The sequence below is a fragment of the Arachis ipaensis genome, chromosome B5 (genome assembly GCF_059453495.1).
Source record: "Arachis ipaensis isolate K30076 ecotype BB chromosome B5, ASM5945349v1, whole genome shotgun sequence".
NCBI lineage: Eukaryota > Viridiplantae > Streptophyta > Magnoliopsida > Fabales > Fabaceae > Arachis > Arachis ipaensis.
Genome location: NC_142440.1, coordinates 36,875,785 through 36,884,127, shown reverse-complemented (window position 1 = coordinate 36,884,127; position 8,343 = coordinate 36,875,785). Strand labels below are relative to the sequence as shown.

Genomic DNA, 8,343 nt, shown 5'->3' with positions numbered 1-8,343 from the left:
TCTAAATTAATTATTAATGACTCAAGATTTTCCAATTTCTCTTTCCAAGTCAAGAATGCTCAAAAACTACTCTAACATCCAACCAAGCATTTTGTCAAACAATTGGAAGGCATCAAATAAAAGCATGGTAAAATAACAAGAAACATAAATTCTACAACTACCCAATGCAAGAAAATAACACTAACAACTCAATTAAACATCAATGACATGAAAACATAAAATTGCATTAAAGAAAATCCAAATCCAACAACAGTGTTCATAAACTAAAAAGAGGCAAAAGAGAAATTAATAAGAGGAACTAGGGGAATTAAAGTAAATCAACAAGGAAAAGTAAAGGAAACTAAATCAAAACAAGTAATTAAACCTAAATCTAAGATGAAAATAAACTAAGAACCCTAATTTCTAGAGAGAAGAGGGAGCTTTTCTATCTAGAACTAATCTAAGGCATAGTTCCTACACTAACTAATTGCTCCCCCTTTTTTCAATCTTGAATTCTGCATCAATTAGCCTCAGAAATGAGTTGGATTTGGGCCTGAAAAGCTCAGAAATTGTCCACAGCGTATTCACTTTAATGAGGTCACGTGATCAGCGTCACGCGTGCGCGTGGTTGACGTGTGCGCGTCGCTGGTAAATGCTCATTTTTTTCATGAATTCTCCACTTTGCATGCTTTTCTCTTCACTTCTTCCATCCATTCCTTACCTTATGAACCTGAAATCACTCAACAAACATATCAAGGCATCGAGTGAAATCAAAGTGAATTAAATTTAGCTATTTAAAGGCCTAAAAAGAATGTTTTTACTCTTAAGCACAAAGTTAGGGAGAATTACAAAAGCATGCTATTTCATTGAATAAATGTGAGATAAGTTTATTAAATCCCCTAAATTAAGCACAAGATAAATAAAAAAAAATTGAGGTTTATCAATAGACAACTGTTTGCTCATCGGTTAGCTGCTGGATGTAAGCTACATGCTCTGAAGCCAAATTGTCTTTAGTCATAGTGGAGCTCGTCACAAATTAACCTGTTCAATCCATCAGTATACAGACCACTGTTAACTTGACTAATATCTACAATTGGCATTGGTGGAAAATCTACAAAACTCTTATTGAAGTTGTTAAGTAATTTCTTAATCTCAATTAGCATCAATTCCTTCAACTCAAAATCAGTTAGGGCTAAATTTGTATCATACATAAAAAATGTATAAATGAATGTTAATGAATAAAGTGAAGCACATATAAGTTGGCTCGCAATAACTTATGAGCATAACAAAGTTCACATATTAAAAGGAGATCAAGGGTAGAACATTTTAGCCAATTACTAAACGGGTAACGAATATGTTAAGTTAAATATAGATGTAATAGTCATGGTTATGAAATTTAAGCCTAAAAAATATATATAAATACTAATTAAATATGATTTGTAATATTATAAATTATGTTTTGCGCAATTTTTTGGTAGTATGATTTATTTAATTTTATAAATTGCCAATATATAATAGCACCTAGTATATCCGACAAAAAATAGTAATGGTCACAGATGAAATAATATAGAAATAGTGTAAATTGGGTAGCTTGAATCTCCTTTACTAATTTCTAACGACCACTTATGTAAAATTTGCTAAACTTAGCTCAATCTCCAATTTAACAAATATCAATTATATCCAACGTTAGTATTTTATATATTGAACATTAACTCATACTTATTATTTTGAAAATTTAACTCATACTATCCTTTTCATTATTTATTTGCTTTCATGTCTTGAACATTAACTCATCCTTGTTAGCAAAATAAATATAGCATGCATGTTACATGTTTTGAAAAAATTGAAAAATAATAGGAATAACTTATTAGTTACCTGGATTGTCAAGTAGTCTTCTCTGCTTATATATCATGTCATTACATAAAATAGACCACGTCTTTTTCCCAAACATGCTCTGGTGAATCAATTGAATTAAAAAACAAAAGTATTGCAAAAATTTTTCTCAAATATGTTCCTGATCCCCAATGATTGGCCTCTTCTATAGCATCAATATATTCCTTATCATCATTTAGAAGGCTACAGACGTAACATGCCTCTTTGAATGAAGCATACACAACACCATTAAAAGTCCTGATCTCCTTATATGATGTCGGTTCCTTGACACAGTTGAGCAAAAGTCTTAAGTAATAACTTTTACCAGATCCTCGAGGCACATAGAAAATACTTCCAATAACAGAATATGATTTTCGAGGCAACCACATCCTTTCATTCTCCTTCCACACAAACTTAGTAGGTAGTTCTCAATATGTTAGTGATCTTTCTTCTATGTAGTTGATGAGCGGATAATTTATACGCTTTTTGGCATTGTTTTTACATAGTTTTTAGTATGATTTAGTTAGTTTTTAGTATATTTTTATTAGTTTTTAAATAAAAATCACATTTCCGGACTTTATTATGAGTTTGTGTGTTTTTTTGTGATTTCAGGTATTTTCTGGCTGAAATTGAGGGACTTGAGCAAAAATCAGATTCAGAGGTTGAAGAAGGACTGCAGATGCTGATGGATTCTGACCTTTTTGCACTCAAAGTGGATTTTCTGGAGCTACAGAAATCCAAATAGCACGCTCTCAGTTGCTTTGGAAAGTAGACATTCAGGGCTTTCCAACAATATATAATAGTCCATACTTTTCCCGAGTTTAGATGATGAAAACTGGTGTTCAACGCCAGTTCCATGCTGCATTCTGGAGTTAAACGCCAGAAACAGGTTGCAAAGTGGAGTTAAACGCCAGAAACAGGTTACAAACTGGAGTTCAACTCCAAGAGAAGCCTCTACATGTGTAAAGCTCAATGCTCAGCCCAAGCACACACCAAGTGGGCCCCAGAAGTGGATTTTTGCATCATTTACTTATTTCTGTAAACCCTAGTAACCAGTTTAGTATAAATAGAACTTTTTACTGTTATCTTCGGATGATCTTTAGATTGTCTTTTGATCCTTGGATCACGTTTGGGGGCTGGCCATTCGGCCATGCCTGAACCTTCATCACTTATGTATTTTCAACGGTAGAGTTTCTACACACCATAGATTAAGGTGTGGAGCTCTGCTGTTCCTCACGAATTAATACAAAGTACTATTGTTTTTCTATTCAATTCAAGCTTATTCCGATTCTAAGATATTCATTCGCACCTCAATATGAATGTGATGATCGTGACAGTCATCATCATTCCCAACTATGAACGCGTGCCTGACAACCACTTTCGTTCTACCTTAGATTGAATGAATATCTCTGGGATTCCTTAATCAGAGTCTTCGTGGTATAAGTTAGAATCCATGGACGGCCATTCTTGAGATCCGGAAAGTCTAAACCTTGTCTGTGGTATTCCAAGTAGGATCTCGGAAGGGATGGCTGCGACGAGCTTCAAACTCGCGAGTGTTGGGCGTAGTGACAGACGCAAAAGGATCAATGGATCCTATTCCAGTATGATCGAGAACCGACAGATGATTAGCCATGCAGTGATAGCGCATTGGACCATTTTCACTGAGAGGACAGGATGTAGCCATTGACAACGGTGATGCCTAACATACAGCTAGCCATAGAAAGGAGTATGAATGATTGGATGAAGATAATAGGAAAGCAGAGGTTTAGGAGGAACGAACGTATCTCTATACGCTTATCTAAAATTCTCACCAATGAATTACATAAGTATCACTATCTTTATTTTATATTTTATTTATCTTTTAATTATTAAATCTCTATAATCAATTGAATCCGCCTTACTGAGATTTACAAGGTGACCATAGCTTGCTTCAAGCCGACAATCTCCGTGGGATCGACCCTTACTCACGTAAGATTTATTACTTGGACGACCCAGTGCACTTGCTGGTTAGTTATGCGAAGTTGTGACAAAGAACTAAGATTATGAACGTGCGTATCAAGTTTTTAGCGCCGTTACCAATGAATGAACCGTCACGATTTCTGCGCACCAAGTTTTTGGCACCGTTGCCGGGGATTGTTCGAGTTTGGACAACTGACGGTTCATCTTGTTGCTCAGATTAGGTAATTTTATTTTAATTTTAAGCTTTTATTTCTTATTTTCAAAAAATACAAAAAAATTTTCTTCTTTTTTGTTCTTCCCAAAATAATTTTCGAAAAAATTACCAAAAAAATTTATAAAATCATAAAATCAAAAATAATTTTTGTGTTTCTTGTTTGAGTCTTGAGTCAAATTTTAAGTTTGGTGTCAATTGCATGTTTTTAAAATTTGTGCATTTTTCGAAAACTCATGCATGTGTTCTTCATGATCTTCAAGTTGTTCTTGACAAGTATTCTTGTTTGATCTTTAAAATTTCTAGTTTTGTGTCTTTTCTTGTTTTCCATATGCATTTTCAATTTGTTAGTGTCTAAAGTTTGAAAATTTCTAAGTTTGGTGTCTTGCATGTTTTTCTTTTCTTCAAAATTTTCAAAAATAAGTTCTTGGTGTTCATCTTGACATTCATAGTGTTCTTGCATGCATCATGTGTTTTGATCTGAAATTTCCATGCATTGTGTCTTTTTTTTTGTTTTTTCTATCATCATTAAAAATTCAAAAATAAATAAAAAAAAATATATCTTTCCCTTTTTCTCTCATAAATTTTCGAAAATTTGAGTTGACTTTTTCAAAACTTTTTAAAATTTAGTTGTTTCTTATGAGTCAAATCAAATTTTCAATTTAAAAATTCTATCTTTTTCAAATCTTTTTCAAAAATCAAATCTTTTTCATTTTTCTTTTATGATTTTCGAAAATTTCAAATTGATTTTCAAAATCTTTTTCTTATTTTTATTTCATATTTTCGAAATTAATGCTAACAATTAATGTGATTGATTCAAAATTTTTAAGTTTGTTACTTGCCTAGTAAGAAAGGTGCAATCTTTAAACTCTAGAATAATACCTTTTTAGTTTCTTGTTAGTCAAGTAATCAACTTTGATTTCAAAAATCAAATCTTTTTAATTTTTTTTTCAAATCTTTTTCAAAATAAATGTCAATCACATCTTTTTCAAAATCAATTTCAAAATCTTTTCCAACTTCTTTTCTAACTTCCTATCTTTTCAAAAATTGATTTTCAAATCTTTTTCAATTAACTACTTGACTTTTTGTTTGATTTTAAAAGTTTACTATTTCAATCATATCTTTTTCAAAACTACCTAACTAATTCCATCTCTAATTTTCGAAAATCTTTTCCCTCTTTTTCAAAATTCCTTTTTAAATTAACTAATTGTTTTAAATTTAATTTAATTTGATTCAATTTTCCTTTCTTAATTTTCGAACTTTAATTTTTATTTTTTATTTTAAATTCAATTTAAAAACAAAAATACTTTTATTTTAATTTATTTAATTTTCGAATTTCTCTTCTCCTCATCTCTTTCTAATTATTTATTCATCTACTAACACCCCTCTTTCACCCAAGAATTTGAACTCATTCCTCTCCTTTGTGTTTGGATTCTTATCTTTTCCTTCCTCCATTATTCTCTTCTTATACTTGCATAAGGAATCTCTATACTGTGACATAGAGGATTTCTCTTCTTTTCTGTTTTCTTCTTTTTCATATGAGCAGGAATAAGGATAAGAACATTTTTGTTGAAGCTGACCCTGAACCTGAAAGGAATCTGAAGAGGAAGCTAAGGGAAGCTAAAGCATAACTCTCTGGAGAAAATCTGACAGAAATTTTTGAAAAAGAAGGAGACATGACCGAAAATAATAACAATGCAAGGAAGATGCTTGGTGACTTTACTGCACCTAATTCCAATTTACATGGAAGAAGCATCTCAATCCCTGCCATTGGAGCAAACAATTTTGAGCTGAAACCTCAACTAGTTTTTCTGATGCAACAGAATTGCAAGTTTTATGGACTTCTATCCGAAGATCCTTTTCAGTTCTTAACTGAATTCTTGCAGATCTATGATACTGTTAAGACCAATGGGATTGATCCCGAGGTCTACAGGCTTATGCTTTTCCCATTTGCTGTAAGAGACAGAGCTAGAATATGGTTGGACTCTCAACCTAAAGACAGCCTGAACTCTTGGGATAAGCTGGTCACGGCTTTCTTAGCCAAGTTCTTTCCTCCTTAAAAGCTTAGCAAGCTTAGAGTGAATGTTCAAACCTTCAGACAGAAGGAAGGTGAATCCCTCTATGAAGCTTGGGAGAGATACAAGGAACTGACCAAAAAGTGTCCTTCTGACATGCTTTCAGAATGGACCATCCTGGATATATTCTATGATGGTCTGTCTGAATTATCAAAGATGTCATTGGACCATTCTGCAGGTGGATCCATTCACCTAAAGAAAACGCCTGCAGAAGCTCAAGAACTCATTGACATGGTTGCAAATAACCAGTTCATGTACACTTCTGAAAGGAATCCTGTGAGTAATGGGACGCCTCAGAGGAAGGGAGTTCCTGAAATTGATACTCTAAATGCCATATTGGCTCAGAATAAAATATTGACTCAGCAAGTCAATATGATCTCTCAGAGTCTGAATGGATTGAAGGAATCATCCAACAGTACTATAGAGGCATCTTCTGTAGAAGAAGCTTATGATCCTGAGAACCCTGCAATAGCAGAGGTGAATTACATGGGTGAATCCTATGAAAACACCTATAATCCCTCATGGAGAAATCATCCAAATTTCTCATGGAAGGATCAACAAAAGCCTCAACAAGGCTTTAATAATGGTGGAAGAAACAGGTTCAGCAATAGCAAACCTTTTCCATCATCCACTCAGCAACAGACAGAGAATTCTGAGCAGAATCTATCTAGCTTAGCAAATATAGCCTCTGATCTATCTAAGGCCACTGTAAGTTTCATGAATGAAATAAGGTCCTCCATTAGAAATTTGGAGGCACAAGTGGGCCAGCTGAGTAAAAAAGTCACTGAAACTCCTCCTAGTACTATTCCAAGCAATACAGAAGAAAATCCAAAGAGAGAGTGCAAGACCATTGATTTAACCATCATGGCCGAACCTACAAGGGAGGAGGAGGACGTGAATCCTAGTGAGGAAGACCTCCTGGAACGTCTAGTAACCAATAAGGAGTTCCCCTTTGAGGAACCAAAGGAATCTAAGGCTCATCTAGAGACCATAGAGATTCTATTAAACCTCCTTCTGCCCTTCATGAGCTCTGATGAGTATTCTTCCTCTGAAGAGGATGAAGAAATTACTGACGAGCAAGTTGCTAAGTACCTTAGTGCAATCATGAAGCTGAATGCCAAATTATTTGGTAATGAGACTTGGGAAGATAAACCTTCCTTGCTCACCAATGAACTGAATGCATTGGATAGGCAGAAATTACCTCAAAAGAAACAGGATCCTAGCAAATTCTTAATACCTTGTACCATAAGCACCATGACCTTTGAGAAGGCTCTGTGTGACCTGGGGTCAGGAATAAACTTAATGCCACGCTCTATAATGGAGAAACTTGGGATCTTTGAGGTGCAAGCTGCCAGAATCTCATTAGAGATGGCAGACAACTCAAGAAAACAGGCTTATGGACAAGTAGAGGACGTGTTAGTAAAGGTTGGAGGCCTTTACATCCCTGCTGATTTCATAATCCTAGACACTGGGAAGGAAGAGGATGAATCCATCATCCTTGGAAGACCCTTCCTAGCCACAGCAAGAGCTGTGATTGATGTGGACAGAGGAGAGTTGGTCCTTCAACTGAATGAGGACAACCTTGTGTTTCAAACTCAAGGATCTCCTTCTGTAACCATGGAGAGGAAGCAGGAAAAGCTTCTCTCACTTCAGAGTCAACCAAAGCCCCCACAATCAAACTCTAAGTTTGGTGTTGGGAGGCCACAACCAAACACTAAGTTTGGTGTTGGGAGGTTCCAACCTTGCTCTGATTATCTGTGAGGCTCCATGAGAGCTCACTGTCAAGCTATTGGCATTAAAGAAGCGCTTATTGAGAGGCAACCCAATGTTATTTAATTATATCTATTTTATTTTCCTTTTGTTATTTCATCTTTTAGTAGGTTGATGATCATGTGGAGTCACAAAAACTACTGAAAAATCAAAAACAGAATAAAAAATAGCATTGAAAACAGCACACCCTGGAGGAGAGTAGTCTGGCGTTTAAACGCCAGAAACAAGCATCTGTCTGGTGTTTAACGTCAGAAACAGGCACAAAGCTAGCGTTTAACGCCAGAAACAAGCATCTGCCTGCTACATTTGGGCGTTTAACACCAGAAACAAGCAGCAATCTGGCGTTAAACGCCAGGATTGCACAACAAGGGCATTTTACACGCCTAATTGGAGCAGGGATATTAAGTCCTTGACCCCACTTGATCTGTGGACCCCACAGGATCCCCGCATCTTCTTCTCTCCTCTTCACACCTTTTC

At 35.0% G+C, this 8,343-nt stretch overlaps 1 non-coding gene across 1 annotated transcript; it reads right to left on the bottom strand.

The window, feature by feature from the left end:
- Window positions 1–6,090: 6,090 nt before the first annotated feature.
- Window positions 6,091–6,198, bottom strand: LOC148563866 (small nucleolar RNA R71). Its single transcript, XR_015885370.1, has one exon. It is a non-coding gene; the product is annotated as a small nucleolar RNA R71 (small nucleolar RNA).
- Window positions 6,199–8,343: the final 2,145 nt, after the last annotated feature.